Raw genomic sequence first — 15785 nt, 5'->3', positions numbered from 1 at the left:
CATCTCTGTTGCCCCAGGCCTGTGATGTGTTCCTTCTACATAATACATGGGCTACTTCAAACACACTTCCTAAATTTGTATATAATGTTGGTACTTGTACAATCAATTAGTTGGTGAAAATCATCACCCCATAATCCACATACTTAATGATTATTTGTTGTGATTGCATGTGTTCTTTTGGAGTGCAAAATCTCAAGCACATTGGAGTTAAATTCAAGACAATACTGCTGTCAATACTATGACTTGTTTGCCTTGCATCAAAAGCTTTATATTTTTCAATATTCAGTTTCCAGGACAGTCACAGAGTGCTGAAATCAACCTCTTGGGAGCTTTTCTGAATCATACTATAATACCATTAGGAGCTAGCGTTTGTGAAAAGATATTACCCTTGATGCAGTGATGCATCATTACGTAGGTAATAAATTTAGAAACATCAAGCTTGTTTACTTTTCCACAACCTCCAGTTTTTTAGATTCATCTCCACTTTTGCTCTAATATTCTGTTATTCCATATTCACAAGTTTGAATATAGCACTGCCTTTCTCATTCTATTTTTTGCAAAACCTGGTTAAATTTCCTTATTTGGGAATAATATATTAGATTTTGATGTAAACCCCATCTCTTCACATCAAATATTTTCATGTGCTCACCTATGGCTCCTAGAACGCTTCCACCAGCGTTGTCTCCGCTCCATCCTCAACATTTATTGGAGCGACTTCATCTCCAACATCGAAGTACTCGAGATGGCAGAGGCCGACAGCATTGAATCCACGCTGCTGAAGATCCAACTGTGCTGGGTAGGTCACGTCTCCAGAATGGAGGACCATCACCTTCCCAAGATTGTGTTATATGGCGAGCTCTCCACTGGCCACTGAGACAGAGGTGCACCAAAGAAGAGGTACAAGGACTGCCTAAAGAAAGCTCTTGGTGCCTGCCACATTGACCACCACCAGTGGGCTGATATCGCCTCAAACCGTGCATCTTGGCGCCTCACAGTTCGGCGGGCAGCAACCTCCTTTGAAGAAGACCGCAGAGCCCACCTCACTATCAAAAGACAAAGGAGGAAAAACCCAACTCCCAACCCCAACCAACCAATTTTCCCTTGCAACCGCTGCAACCATGTCTGCCTGTCCCGCATCGGACTTGTCAGCCACAAACGAGCCTGCAGCTGACGTGGACATTACCCCTCCATAAAACTTTGTCCGCGAAGCGAAGCCAAAGAATCTGATCAATGCTTTTCAAAAAGGAATTCACAAAAGATCAGTACATGAATTAACCAAATAATTTTAGAATTAAGTTGAGTAAGTATTCAAGATTTTCCCAGCCAAAAACTTAAAAAAAATGGCATAAAACATTTTTAAACTACAGATGCTGTAACTTTGAAATAAAAACAAAATATGCCTGTTAAGCTTCTTCAAGTGCCTACATTTATTTATTTTTCTGGCAATATCATTCCTTGCATTTCAAATGTACTGTTCAAATAAAACTTTTCTTTGATGTTGGGTAGTGTGGTGCTTGATTCTTTAGGCTGAGGAATATTGTGAGCCAGAGGTGTCCTTGCCAAGTAATACCTTCTATCAACATCCTTTGTTTTGACATCTAGATCTTATGGGGAGGAGCTGAATGCAACAGGTAAATCCTGGTCAGAGGGGAAGGGAATCCAGGGTAGTCTTCTGTTTTAGCTTCATTTTACTATGCCCCTGGAAAGGAAATTTTCCAAGCATCTACCCTTTCACTTTCTATCTCTTACTGAGCTGCAAAGACCATTAAATACATCAAGACACATCCCTCCTGCCTCTGTATACACACATGTAAGATAAACATTTTTACATGTGAAATAAAAGACAACTCTTGCCGGTCACATGTGGGTTTGGAAAAGGAAGATTTATTGAGGGGAGTATTGCATCAATCATTTTTCTGTTCCTTATAATACCCTATAATTTTGCTTCAAAGGAGGCTAGCTAAGTCTGATGGAGTGGGGATCCCCATGGAAAAGGGGATCAGCTACCTGCTAAACACAGAAGCTTGTTTCATCTTGACTACTCCTGCAAAGATACCCAACAATGTTAGCAAGGTTCCAAATGTATAAGTGGTGACTTTCATTTGTACAGACAAGTTACTGCTAAATATGGAAGCAGGGTTTCAAACAGCCCTCCCATCTTCACAATCACTCTGCACCGCACCTCTCCTCCAAGAAGTAGAGACGTTAAAGAAAGGAATTAAAGCTGTTTTTTTTTTACCCTGAATCACCCTTTATTAGATCTACAATGACACTGACGATGACACAGGCAGGATGTAGACTTGGCTGGAGCTGTTTCAGTTTCCTGGTAGACAACTCTAATTCTCTTCATTCAGTTCTCTCTTCTCTATGACTAACATTTCTATCTCCTCAAGGTGATCCAAAAAAAAAGAGCCAACAAAAACTTTTTATTCTTATTGATTGAAAAATATTTTTTTCAGAATTCACATGACGGGAAGAGTTATAAAAATAACTGCAGCATTTGATTAGAGCCCTGTTTCAAGTTGCAGATGAAGACCTAAGCATAATTTTAAGAGTTCCTGAATGAATTCCTAAAAGGAAATTGCTCAAGGATTGCTCAGTACTTTAGGAATGAAGCCAATATGCTTAACGTATCCAATTTTCCAAAAGATTTTTTGCAAAAATTTACTACAGCAGGAAATTCCATCTCTAGACCTCTGAACATTATGGAATCATTGATTCCTTCCACCACAGATGAAGACCACCCATCTCACTAAATCCATACATGCATTGTGAGATAGAAATCCTGCCATCATTTTTCTGACTGTTTAATCAGTACTCTCAAAATACTTTTATTTGTTAATGTCTTGTGGGAAACAATTATTGAATCTATCACACTTTCTGAAAGTGAGTTCTAGATTATATCATCTATTTCTGCCCGCACGTCACCTTTATTTTGTGTGCTGATCACATTAAATTCTTGTTCTCCGATGTCAATCCTTTCCCCAGCAATTTCTGGTTATTTTCTTTCTCTGGACATTTCATGATTTTAATCATTATCATCAAATAGCATCATAGCTCTCCCAATTTATCTAATCGATCAAAATTCACCTTTCTCTAAATATTCACATTTTTTTCCTGAAGTGGTTCCCCAAATTGGACACTATATTTTAGCTCAGTGGTTTTCAAACTTTTTCTTTCCACTCACCTACCACCTTAAGCAATCCCTTACTAATCACAGAGCACCTATGGCATAGGGATTACTTAAAGTGGTAGGTGTGTGGAAAGAAAAAGTTTGAAAACCACTGTTTTAGCTGCATGCTTTGAAATACAATACCTTCAAGCAAAATGAAAAACAATTGTATGATTGAACCACCAGGGGGCAATGCGAACCACTACAGGACCATGAAAATCATAGTCTGTGCAGGCAGAAAGGAAAAGTGGGAAAGAGGAATTTTAAAATGTAAAATTAAAAATTTAGAAATACTTCAGCACACAAGCTCATGCAGCTCAATCACACCCAATTAACCTACACCCCTAGTACGTTTCGAATGAAGTGAGGAAACCGGAGCCCCAAAGGAAAACCTATGCAGACCCGGGGAGAACATACAAACTCCTTACAGACAGTGTGAGTTTTGAACACTGTTCTTGATTGCTGATACTATAAAGGTGTTGTTCAACAGCACACAGAAACAGATGCAGCCATTGTGTTTCTTTAAGCTATACAATCGGGGACAAGCTTGAAATTGGGTTAAAGCCTAAATGATGTTAACTGCCAGCATAAACAGCAGAAATTTTGTAGGAACAAATATTGGATTGTTTCCTTTGCCATCAATGTCTGAAGGTAATTTTACACTGAGGATGTGAAGTTACAATGGTGGGGGAAGAACTGCAGGGTTCCTGGCTCTACTCAACACTAAAAATTCATTGTGTCACCGAATTAACAATTCTGATGGAGTAAAACTAGGTTTTCCATCAATAAAATCAAAACGTGTGAAAGGCCCACATTTACAAACGTGAGGTCCCTGTTATATTGCAGATGATTATCAGAAGTGCCTAAAAATTTCCAACAATAATGAGGAAGAATATTTCAGGATTCAGGATTCTTCATTGAATGCAGGAAATAAACATGGTGGGATTTAATTTCTATATTACTTTTTTATAAATTAGAGGATATGACTAGATTGATCAAGACATAATTAAATGAGGATAGCAGGTGGCAAGACCATTAGAGCAAGTGACTGCACAACTCATCTTTAACATTAATGAAACAACAGGTAAGTGCAGCACCGTGGCAGAACTAGTAAAGCAGCTGCCTCAGTGTCAGAAAACTGGCTTCAATCCTGACCTCAGGAGTTGTCTGGACAGCTTGTGCCTTCTTCCTGTGACCAGAAGGGTTTCTTTCAGCTGCTTCAGTTTCCTCCCACATCCCAGAAATGCGAGGATTGGGGGGGTTGGGGGGGGGTGTGGGGGTTAATTGGCCACTATAAATTGGCTCTAGATTGTAGGTGGGTTTCAGTCCTATATTTCTTTAGGATATTCTTTAAACCAGTAGTTTTCAAACTTTTTCTTTCCACTCACATACCACTTTAAGTAATTCCTATGCTAAAGGTCTCTGTGATTAGTAAGGGATTACTTAAGGTGGTATGTGAGTGGAAAAAAAGTTTGAAAATCACTGTTTTAATTGTACCTAATTGACTCGTTATGTGTACGGTTTCATGGGCCAATGACAATTTTTCTCAGCAAAATATTTCAGTAACAATTGAATCGAGAGCAGTCATTATCAACCATTTTTCCCCCACTCACGTTCAATTAAAGATTATTTTACTGGAACTTTAAACCAATTTAAAATAAACAAGTAGCCTGAATGAAATGAGCTTCTGGGGGATAACATATTAATGAGTTGAACATTGTTAATTCTGGAAATAGCTATCTTATGTATTTCTATCACACTGGTAGTGGAATATCCTTCCTAAAAATTCAATCTGTGCCAATATTCTTAAATGAATATTTCACATCCAGTCCATTTAATAAATAGGAATTAAATTAGCAGATAATCTATAAAATAATTAGTTGTGTTTAATGTATTAATTTCACATAAGGTTAAACATTAAGAATTAAGGTAAACTTGGATTGTTGAGTTGTCTTGGCATTAAATCTGGATGTGTCTCAAATGATATAGAGAATGATGAATTAAGTCTGCTGAGCTTGATTAAGTCAGTATCAGGTACCTTCCCTTTATTAAAATGAGACTGTAGGAAAGTATTCTATACTGACCTTCTATAGACATCAGTGTACATGTTGTGGAATCACTGTACATATTATCTAGTTGATGTATATGTGCCAGAAAGCCATTATACACACTGTGGAATCCACTGCAAGACTGACTCCTCCAGGCTTGCAGTCTGGGCATATATATATATATATATATATATATATATATATATACACACAAACACACACACACATATATATATATATATATATACAAACACACACATATATATATACATACAAATTATTTTTATATATATATATATATATATCTTTTCTTTGGCTTGGCTTCGCGGACGAAGATTTATGGAGGGGGTAAATGTCCACGTCAGCTGCAGGCTCGTTGGTGACTGACAAGTCCGATGCGGGACAGGCAGACACGGTTGCAGTGGTTGCAGGGGAAAATTGGTTGGTTGGGGTTGGGTGTTGGGTTTTTCCTCCTTTGTCTTTTGTCAGTGAGGTGGGCTCTGCGGTCTTCTTCAAAGGAGGTTGCAGCCCGCCGAACTGTGAGGCGCCAAGATGCACGGTTTGAGGCGATATCAGCCCACTGGTGGTGGTCAATGTGGCAGGCACCAAGAGATTTCTTTAGGCAGTCCTTGTACCTCTTCTTTGGTGCACCTCTGTCTCAGTGGCCAGTGGAGAGCTCACCATATAACATATATATATATATATATATAAAACTGCCTCTCTCACATGGACAGGAAGTGACATCATCCATGATGTCATCAGCCCAGATTAAAAACCTGTTTTGGATGCAGGAATATTTCCTGTGTTTTCCACAGCACAGCCACCATTTTGGGAGCTGGTTTGCTTGCTGGTAAGTGGGTCATCATGTGACCATAAAACTAAAGATGTCAAACAACTTACTTCTAAATAATGTATTTGAAATAGCAAACTATCCCAATGCTCTTAACTATGATGTGCAATAGTATCTTGAACAAATGCCTAGGTATGCAGGTTGTGGTGCACTGTTAGCCAGAATCAGACACACACAAAGATAAAGACTGTACAACAGGCTTTAATCCACAAATGCTTCCACAGAACCAGGCTGGCTGTGGCTGCAGCAACTCTGAGTGAGGCCTTGGGAGGCCAGCTCAGGCTTATATCCCCAAGGATGATTGATACCCGACTAGGTGGGGCTTGATTCAGGTCAACTGATTGACAGCTGGCCAGGTGTTGTCCTGTCCCCTTACTCTCCTGCTGATACAGAGGTTGCCCCCTGCAGTAGGCCAGTGGTATACCACCACACAGGTGGCTTTCAAACCAATGGAGTTCAGCAATTTAATATTAAACGACCCTCAGCAGCAAAAACATTCAACCATCTCTTGCTATTTGGCATATAATTTATCTGGAAGGAACTAATGTTGCTTATTTTGCAAATGATGGATTCACTTGATACATCATGCATTTTACCCAAAGTTATCAACTATCAATGTCTGTAGTTTCCTATGAGTATTTCACTTCCTTTCCATCAGCCTTAATTTGGTGCTTGCAAATGAGCAATATTTTAAACTGTAAGGAAAACCTACATTCACAAACTATATAATTTCTCCCTGTATCACTCAATACCATTTCAATATACACTACATAGACTCACCATCCAATGAAGATGGTGATCTGTTATGGAGCTGAGTGTTTCCTTTGACTTTGATTTGGTCATTGATCATCAATACAAAAGCTCGTGTTCAGAGAAGGATCAAGCTCAATGTCCTTAATCTTCTGGGTCACATCAATTAACAGTCTCCCACATCAGCAAAATGCCTGATACTTCATAAGCAACACTAACCAGTCTTGTGAAGTTAAGATGCCAACGTGACTCTGTAATCATATCTCAAATAGATGACCATGAGCCTCAAATATCAGCACTAATTTGCTGGTTTTCATTGGCATATTTAGCCCTTCACCACAACTAATGCAACAATGAACATGGCCAACTATAACCTTTATCTGTCTTCTCATTGAGTCATATTCATAGAACATAGAATAAGAAACTTTGATCCACCTTGTCCATGTTGACCATCAAATGTCCATCGATACTGATCCCATTCACCAGCTCTTGGTCCATAGTCTTCTGTGCTTTAGTCTTGATAATTCTTAAATGTTGTGTGATTCTCTGACTTGATCACCCTCTCAGGTAATGCATTCCAAACTCCAACCACTCTCTGGGTAAAAAATATCTTTCTTCTATCTCTTCTTTCTTTATTTATCTAAAAGGTATGTCCTCTAGTTGTAGAAACATCTGTATGGAACAAGTTTACCACTGCTAATCTCTCTGTACCCCGCATAATTCTATTAAGACTATTCTCCTTCTTCCCCCATGACACGATCTCTGATTCTCCTGAATTCTCTTCGTGCTTTCCACTCTCTCTACTATCGAGTTGTTGATGTGTAGTGAAGGGTAGTCATTCCTGGTCCTTCTGAGGTCCATGTTCATCCCTTTCATCTTCTCCATGGTGAGACTCAAGTTGTTACTCTTGCATCATTTTATGAGATTTTCCCCTTCAAGGTTTTCCAGATGATAACCTCTTTCTTTCAGGTCACCACAGAGTTCCTTTTTGTTTCCCTTATTCCAAGCTAGTCCTCTCCTCTTGCATGAACCACAAGGGCTTTGACCAGGTTGTCTTCCAAATGGGGCTTTCAACAAGCTTGCCAGCTTGTCCTGTTCCAGTCCCAGCTACTGTTACTAACTGTAACACTGTGGAACTGATCTCTGTGTGCGTCTCATCATTGTTGCCGATGAGGCCAACTACAGCTCTGTATTCTGAAGAATACTTATCTGATAATGGAAAATTGTCCACCTCCTTGGCTGACATAATGAAAGATGAGGTTTGTACTTAAGCTCCTGTTAACTCGACATGTTATCCTCCGAATTTGCTTTCTCTGTGAAAAGAAGCCAATGCAGATTATGAGATGGCACTTGGGAAAGCTTTTGGCAGAAAGCAAATTAATTAATCATTAGGTAGCCAGGCAAGCCCCAGTTTTTCCTCCATTACATTCCACTTTCCAATCATAGAGATTATGTGAACATACATATGAACATGTGAATTAGAAGTAGGCTATAATTTCTTGCCATTCTTGCTCAATAAGATCATGACTAATCTGATGGTAATCTCAAATATGCATTCCTGTTTACCCCCAGCAACCCTTTACCATCTTGCTTTTTCAGAACCTATCTAGCTCCATTTTAAGACAGGGAAAAGGTCTGTTTCTTTGCTATAAAACTCTATGACTATGACTCGATTTTAAAAATATTCATATATTCTAGTTAATGAGGACATAGCTGTGTTGTACATCTGGATGTCACCAAGGCATTCAATGAGATTTCACATGTGAGGCTGCTCTGAAAGGTTAGATTGCATGGGATCCAAAGAGAAACAGCAGAATGGTTAGAAATAGACTTCATGGAAGGAAGTGGAGGGTGATGGTGGAAGTATTATTTTTTGGAATGGAGGCCTGTGATTGTATGCCTCAGGATCTGGTTTTGGGCCCATTGTGTTGGTCATCTATATTAATGACACCTAAGTTGCTGGTATTGTAGATAGTGAAGACACTTGCCAAAAATTGCAGCAGAATCTTGATCGGTTGGACAGGTTGGCAGAGGAATAGTTGAAGGAATTTAATATTGAGAAATGCAAGGAAGTTTTTTGGAAAGTCTAACATGAGTAGGATATATACAATGAATGGCAGGGATCTGAGGGATGTTCTGAGGCAGAGGAATTGAAGAATTCCACTACATAGGCCCTTGGCAGTGGTGTTACAATTTGATAATATGGTCAAAAAGGGATTCAGTACATTGGCCTTCATAAGTCAGAGGAATGAGCATAGAAGTTATGCTGCAGTTGTATAAGACATTGGTGTGGCCCATTTTGGAATATTGTGTTCAATTTTGGTCAGGAAATAGATTATCAAACTGGAAAGGTGTGAAGTAGATTTACGAGGATGTGGCTAGGACTTGTGGGTTTGAGCTATTGGGGGAGATTGCAGCGTGGAAATAAACTCCAAGATAGTGTCTTTGAGATTTGCTCTGTGTTTATTAACATGATATCAAAGAGAGTGTTCTGACAGCATATATAGATATGTTTTTGGGAGATAAATTGGGAAAGGTTTGATAGGGTAGACCACATAGAAACACTTTAAAACAGATATTTTTAAAACACTCGAGCTCTGCCCCATGCTAGACATATCAGCTCCACAGCTTTTGCAAGAGCTTTGAAGAGTGCTTGGATTGTTGCTTACAAAAGGCAGCAGATGAAAGATCTTGTTGGAGCCACAGATTGTCTGGAAGAGAACTTGTTGTTTTAAGAGGGTCATGTGGTTTTCTCTCAGAGAGAGAGACACAGAGATCAGTTCCACAGAGTTACAGTTAGTAACAGTAGATGTGACTGGAACAGGACAAGCAGGCAAGCTTGTTGAAAGCCCCATTTGGAAGACAGCCTGGTCAAAGCCCTTGTGGTTCATGCAAGAGGAGAGAACTAGCTGTCTAATGTTTCACTTGGAATAAGGGAAACAAAAAGGAACTCTGTGGTGACCTGAAAGAAAGAGGTTATCATCTGGAAAACCCTGAAGGGGCAGGTTTCATCAGCAAGACACTGAAGCGGCTGATGGAAGTACATCACTTCTGGATGTCCTGGAACAACAAATCTCTCTCTGAAAACTGACAAAACTTTCCTGAGCGGTAATCATTTACCTTTCAAGCACCAAAGCCTGGTGAACTTTATTAATGTTAAATTCTGTGCACAATATAAGAATTGCCTGCAACCAGTGAACTTGGAGGAATAAGAAGAAAGATTGGACTGTGAACCAAAGAACTTTTCTGAACTTACACACACATTACATGCACGTGCACTTAGAATTAGAAGTGGGGGTGGCGGGGGGGCGGTTAAGTTAGGTTAGTTAAGTTAAAGTGTGATTCTGTTTTCATGGCTAAAGATAATTAAAAGCAATGTTTGTTTAAGTAACCATTTGTCTTGGTGAATATCTATTGCTGCTGGGTTTTGGGGTCCTCTGGGCTCATAACAGTGTGCAGTGGCCTTTACTGCCATCACACTCTAAAATGCAGTGGCTACAAAGCTTGCATTTATACAAGATAACAAATGAACTGATGTGATTCCTTTCAATGTCCAATAAATCTTTCAATTGATATTTATTGATGAATACAAAATCATAAGGGCAATAGAATGGGTGAATCCACAGATTATTTTGCTCAGCTTATGGGGAATTAAGAACCAGAGGAAATGTTGTCATAGGCTGCTAGATCATGGAACAGACACTACTACATGTTGACTACACTGGCATTCTGGCCTTACAATGTCCCTACATTTGATCCATGCCCTTCCTAACCATATATCTGACCAAATGTCTTTTGAATAAGATAATTTTACCATTTTCTATAGCTTCCTCTGGCAGCTCCTTCCCAATTATGGACTACCCCTCTGGGTGAGAAAGTTGTCTCCAGTTCCCTTTTAAATCTCTCCCCTCTCACCGTAAACTTTTCCCTGTAATTCTAGAATTGCCTATCCTGGCAACAGAATGTGAGCATTCCCTCTGTTCATGCCTCTTCTTTGTTTATATAAGGCCATGCCTCAGCCTGCTATGCTCTAGGGACAAAGACCCACTCATCCAGACTCTCTCTATAAATCAAGCCCTCTAGTCCTGGTAATATCTTGATGAATCTCCTTTTTGCCATGTCCTTCTTATAGCTGGGTGACCAGAAATGCATAGTACTCATAGTGTGTTTTCACTACTGCTTTGTACAACTATATATGAGGCCCAACTTTTGTAACCAACACCTTGTCTCATGGAAATAACCATGAAAAAGTGCCTTCTTTAGAACCTTGGCCAGCCGAGTTGCCACTTTCAGGGAATTGTGCACCTGTATCCCTGTGTCTCTCTCTTCTAGGATATTCTTTGGTTCTCTACCATTTACTCTAAGTACTACCTGGTTTAACTTACCAAATTCACCAATCCCAATCTTTATCCTGGGATACCAGATTAAGCTGGAAGTTGACCACCTATTTGTTAAGACTCAAAGTTTCATGAAAATTGAGATGAATTGCACCTCTTTGGATTTACTAATTACCATTTTTCTGCATTCAGCTAATTATACCCTCATAGAAAGTTTCACTTTGAAAAAGTTAATTAAGAAGCTTAATCTTTTTTTTTCTAATACTCTTCCAATTCCTAATTCATGGTCTTTAATACTTCATGTCGATCATCCTAATAGATTTTCCATTTTTGTCTCCAATTGATTTTCCAAATCTTAAATACATGTTTAATTTATAAGATGTTTAATATATAATGCACAAAACCCTGAAACACCTGGACAGCAAGATATCAGGAAAGAAGTACAGGGATCAGAGGATTCATACCTCCAGGTTCAGAAATAGTTACTACCTCAACCATCAGATTCCTAAATAACATACTCAATCAGAGACTCATTTAAGGATGCTTATTTTGTTCATTATTTATTATAGAATGATTTTTTTCTGTATTTACAGTCAGTTTCTTTACATTTCTTTCTTTAGTTTATACTTGTTTTGTATACATTTCTTTCTTCTTGAATACCATTTATGGTTACTGACAATTAGAAATTCTGCCTGGCCCACAGGAAAAAGAATCTCAGGGTTATATGTACTCTGACAATAAATTTAAATTTTGATCTTTATCTCGTTACTGATATTGTGACATTACAAGTTTTCTTTCTCAGCCTAAATCACATGTTGGTTGACATCAAGCAGCCAAATATAAATATATTTTTACAAATTTTGAAATACTGTAATGGCCCGTGCACTAAAACGTGGACCAGCCCACAAAATGGCTGCCGAATGCGGTGACCATACTCAGGTGACCTTCCACATGGTGGGAAGATGGGGAACTGTGGCAAGAATGCAGGCCAATTGCTGGCCAGTGCTCCGATGACGCAGGGCCCTGACGTCAGTGCCTGGAGCCCATATAAACGTGACGGCCAATGCAATAAACCAGTCTCTACTTCAAGGCTTTAGTGTGCATGTCGTTCTTCTCCGCACTCGCATAGTGTAAACTCTAAAATATCATAATTTGCCACAAATATGAAACTTTCTCACAATATTTCTTATTCTGGTACACCTCCTCTATCACTAATTCAAACATTTTTAGTGGATGGAGAAGTTTCTCTTCTCGAAAAACCTATACGAGGTAGAGAAACTATTTGTAATCATGAAAACATAATGGGCTAAATCATGCCTATTTTGTGCCAAAGGTTTGGTTCTCAAGCCTCAGGATGTTCATCTGACTTCTTGCTTCACTGTTGAACTGAACAGCCTGCCCAGATACACTTTGTATTACAGGATGAGACTAATCCCTCAAATGTGCATTAAATGAGCCACCAACATTGAAGGAAAAGGTAGGTAAAGACAGTAGTTTGTATTTAAGTGTGTATTTTAATGAATGTTCATATTTTTAATGAACTTGCATTAGTTAAATGTATTGAAATCCACATGAAAGAAAAATCATGTCTGACCAACTTAATGAATTTTAACAAAAATATTGTGAATAAGGGGGAACTGCTAAATGTCCTGACTTGCATTTCTAAAAGACATTTAATAAGGTGCTAAGTTGAGTTTAATAAAGGTAAAGTGGCATTGCCAGAAGATTGGCTTAATCACAGGAAACAAAGAGTAATAATAAATGGGACAATTTCGAGTTGTCCAGATATAATGGAGGTGTGTCACAAGGCCTCAGCTTTTCACAAATAATACAAATGTCAGTACGAAATTAAGATGTGTAGAGGATATCAATAGGTTGTGATTGGACAATGAGATGTTGAAGTCGTCTGTGCATAAATGGCTTATATGGCAGTAAGATGAGGAATCAGGGAAGCTAACAAAATGTTCCTATTAGGAGAATTTAAATGTGTCCTGCATACAGTTTTGGTCTCCTGTTTGAAGATGGATACAAATGCATTGGAAGCAATTCAAAGCAATTTACTAAAGTAATACCAGGAATTACCAAGTTGAGTTATGTGGAAACGCTGGTCTTGAGAAAAATGTGAGGTAATTTACTTGAAACATAAAATCCTGAGAAGCTTTGACAGGTAGAATGCATATAGCAAGGTTCCAGTTAAAACTAGAGGTCATAGTTTAAAAACTAAGTACTAATGGATTTAGGATGGAGAAGAGATCAATTATTTTCTCTAAAAGAATGTTGAGTCTCTTCCTCAAAAGGTGAATATTTTTAAGTCACGAGCAATTGATGCTGAATGAGGAAGGGGGTGAATGATTACTACAAGTAAGATGCAAACATGAAGTTGAATTTTCATATGTTTGTGTGCTCTCATGCAATTTTTTTAGGATTTGAAATACAATTTTTATTTCATATGGTTATTTAAATCTAATTCAACCTCATTAAACTATCAATGACATGACAGATAGAAACATTTGGAAAGGCTTTGAAACAAGGTTTCATGTCTGAGGGCAGAGACTCAGCACCCACTGACTGATGATAGTTGCCACTCAGCCCCCTGCAGTTTATGGAAAGATCACAAAAATGAGCTTAATGTGAGTCCATGGCTACGAATGTGTGGCGACAGTGACCATGTCCAGAAAAACATGAGACAGACCCAGGTAAAGCTTTGGGGTAAGGTTATTTGGTAAATCTGCCAGGAAAATGATATTAAAGTCCAAGTTTTCACAGTGAGAGCAATGTAAGCCATCAGAAAACATGAAACAGCATTTGATTCTAATAATTATTCATACAGTTTTTTTCTCTCTATTTTATCAACTGTCAGAGTGAATAACATTGTTTTTGTTTCATTTTAAGTTGCATATGTTCTCCCCCAATTTCTTATCTAGTGTTGTTTGCTTTAAATGAGATATAGTTATAGCTACATGTTGAATTTGCTTTGAAATTCTGTTCCACAGTCAGAAGTAGATTTGAATGTATATACATTTCCGTACGACGTATTTAATACATGTAATGAGGATATACTTCAATATATTTTCCAATCTAACTTGTTCTCTTCAGAATTTGTAAATTGTAATACTTAATCTTTCATTCATTTTAGAGCTCAGTCTTGGTGCCAATCCTACGGACATATTTATGTTTATGACACTTTTGAGGGAAAAGCTAGGGTGTCAGATAGGAAGAAAAATAATCAGGTCCATCACATATGTTTTACAGATTAGAGCTGTTGCATGTAGTTTGCAAGCTTTCAATCAATGGTATGGAATCTGTACTTGGAAAAAATCTGGGAAAGAAAATGATTTGTGTCTACCAGTGATTTATCTATGGAAACATTAGGTCTTGTCATGGTCTTTGAATTCTGCAGCACCTCACTCAATGATTCCACTGCATAGTCGGTTGCAACTCACTTCATTCTCAAAGACAGATAGGGATAAGGAATAATTGTTGCTATGGCTTATAAACCTATGAATAATTAAGTAATTAAATACATACAAATATAAATCTGCAACATGAAGGTGTAGATTCTGCCAAAAACAGTACTGAAATACTGTATTATAATAGTTTTAAAATAATCTGTAGAATTCATGCTTTTTTTTTGCAATATTTTAGCTATGTCCTTTAACTGTTTTGTTATGGTTGTTCATTCTTACTTAATGCCTAATCAGACCTACGCTGATGTCACATGGAAGAACCAGTTTAAACCAATGAAAGAGAGTTAATGTCTATTGTGTCCATGCTGTATCAATATTGGAATGAACTAAAGCCTGACCTTGATATCTCACAATGTGAAGAATCCAATAGATGATCCAAAAATAGTCACAATGTTTAACACACTCATTCAAACATCACAGCAGTGACCACCTAGAAGCCCTAGGCTTCTTGAATACAACACATCATGATTCTCCTGGACAACCTTGAACCTAATAGCATGAACATTGAGTTTTCTACTTTAAGGCAACCCACCCCATTTTTCTAATTTTATTTTAATATTTAGAGATACAACATGGTAACAGGCCCTTCCAGTTCATGATGCTGTGCCACAAGAAATACACAAATTAATCTAAAAACCCTGTATATTTTTGAAGGTGTTAGGAAACCGGATACCAGGAGGAAACTCATACAGACCAGGGAGAATTTGAACCTGGGTTTCTGGCATTATAATAGCGTTGCAAAACAACTGTGCCCACCATGTCACCATGTTTCTGATTTACATCCATCTTTTTTTAAAACCTGTACTGATATTTTTTTCCTCTCTCTAATATTTCATCCTAATAATTTTTCCCTCTGCCTCCCTCCGCTTCTCATATCTATTGTCCCATCACCAGCTGGCCCCTCCCCAGCTTCTTTCCACCTTTATATTTGTAATGGTACCTTTTTATTTTAGTCCTGATAAAGAGTTCTGACTCAGAACATGGCCTGACCATTTCATAAATGCTGTTTGACCTGTTGAGTTTCTCTGGCAATTCTCTGCTTGAAGTCCGAGGCAACTCTTTATGCTGAAAGATCACAACGTTTGATTGTCTGTGGAGTGAAAGAAACAGGGTTAACATTTCAACGGAATGAACTTCCTTTGGTAATTTTGTTTCAGAATT

General features: G+C 38.2%; 1 long non-coding RNA gene across 2 annotated transcripts in view; it reads right to left on the bottom strand.

The window, feature by feature from the left end:
* Window positions 1-15785, bottom strand: part of LOC138755547 (uncharacterized) — an 84069-nt gene that overhangs the window by 14541 nt on the left and 53743 nt on the right. For both annotated transcript variants that reach the window (XR_011352381.1, XR_011352380.1), the window contains one exon: window positions 15565-15714. This is a non-coding gene — a long non-coding RNA (uncharacterized lncRNA). The remainder of the gene's footprint in view (window positions 1-15564; window positions 15715-15785) is intronic.

Source organism: Narcine bancroftii, chromosome 2 (assembly GCF_036971445.1).
Source record: "Narcine bancroftii isolate sNarBan1 chromosome 2, sNarBan1.hap1, whole genome shotgun sequence".
NCBI lineage: Eukaryota > Metazoa > Chordata > Chondrichthyes > Torpediniformes > Narcinidae > Narcine > Narcine bancroftii.
Note: the sequence above shows the minus strand (reverse complement) of the source record. Positions and strands in the feature narration are given on the sequence as shown.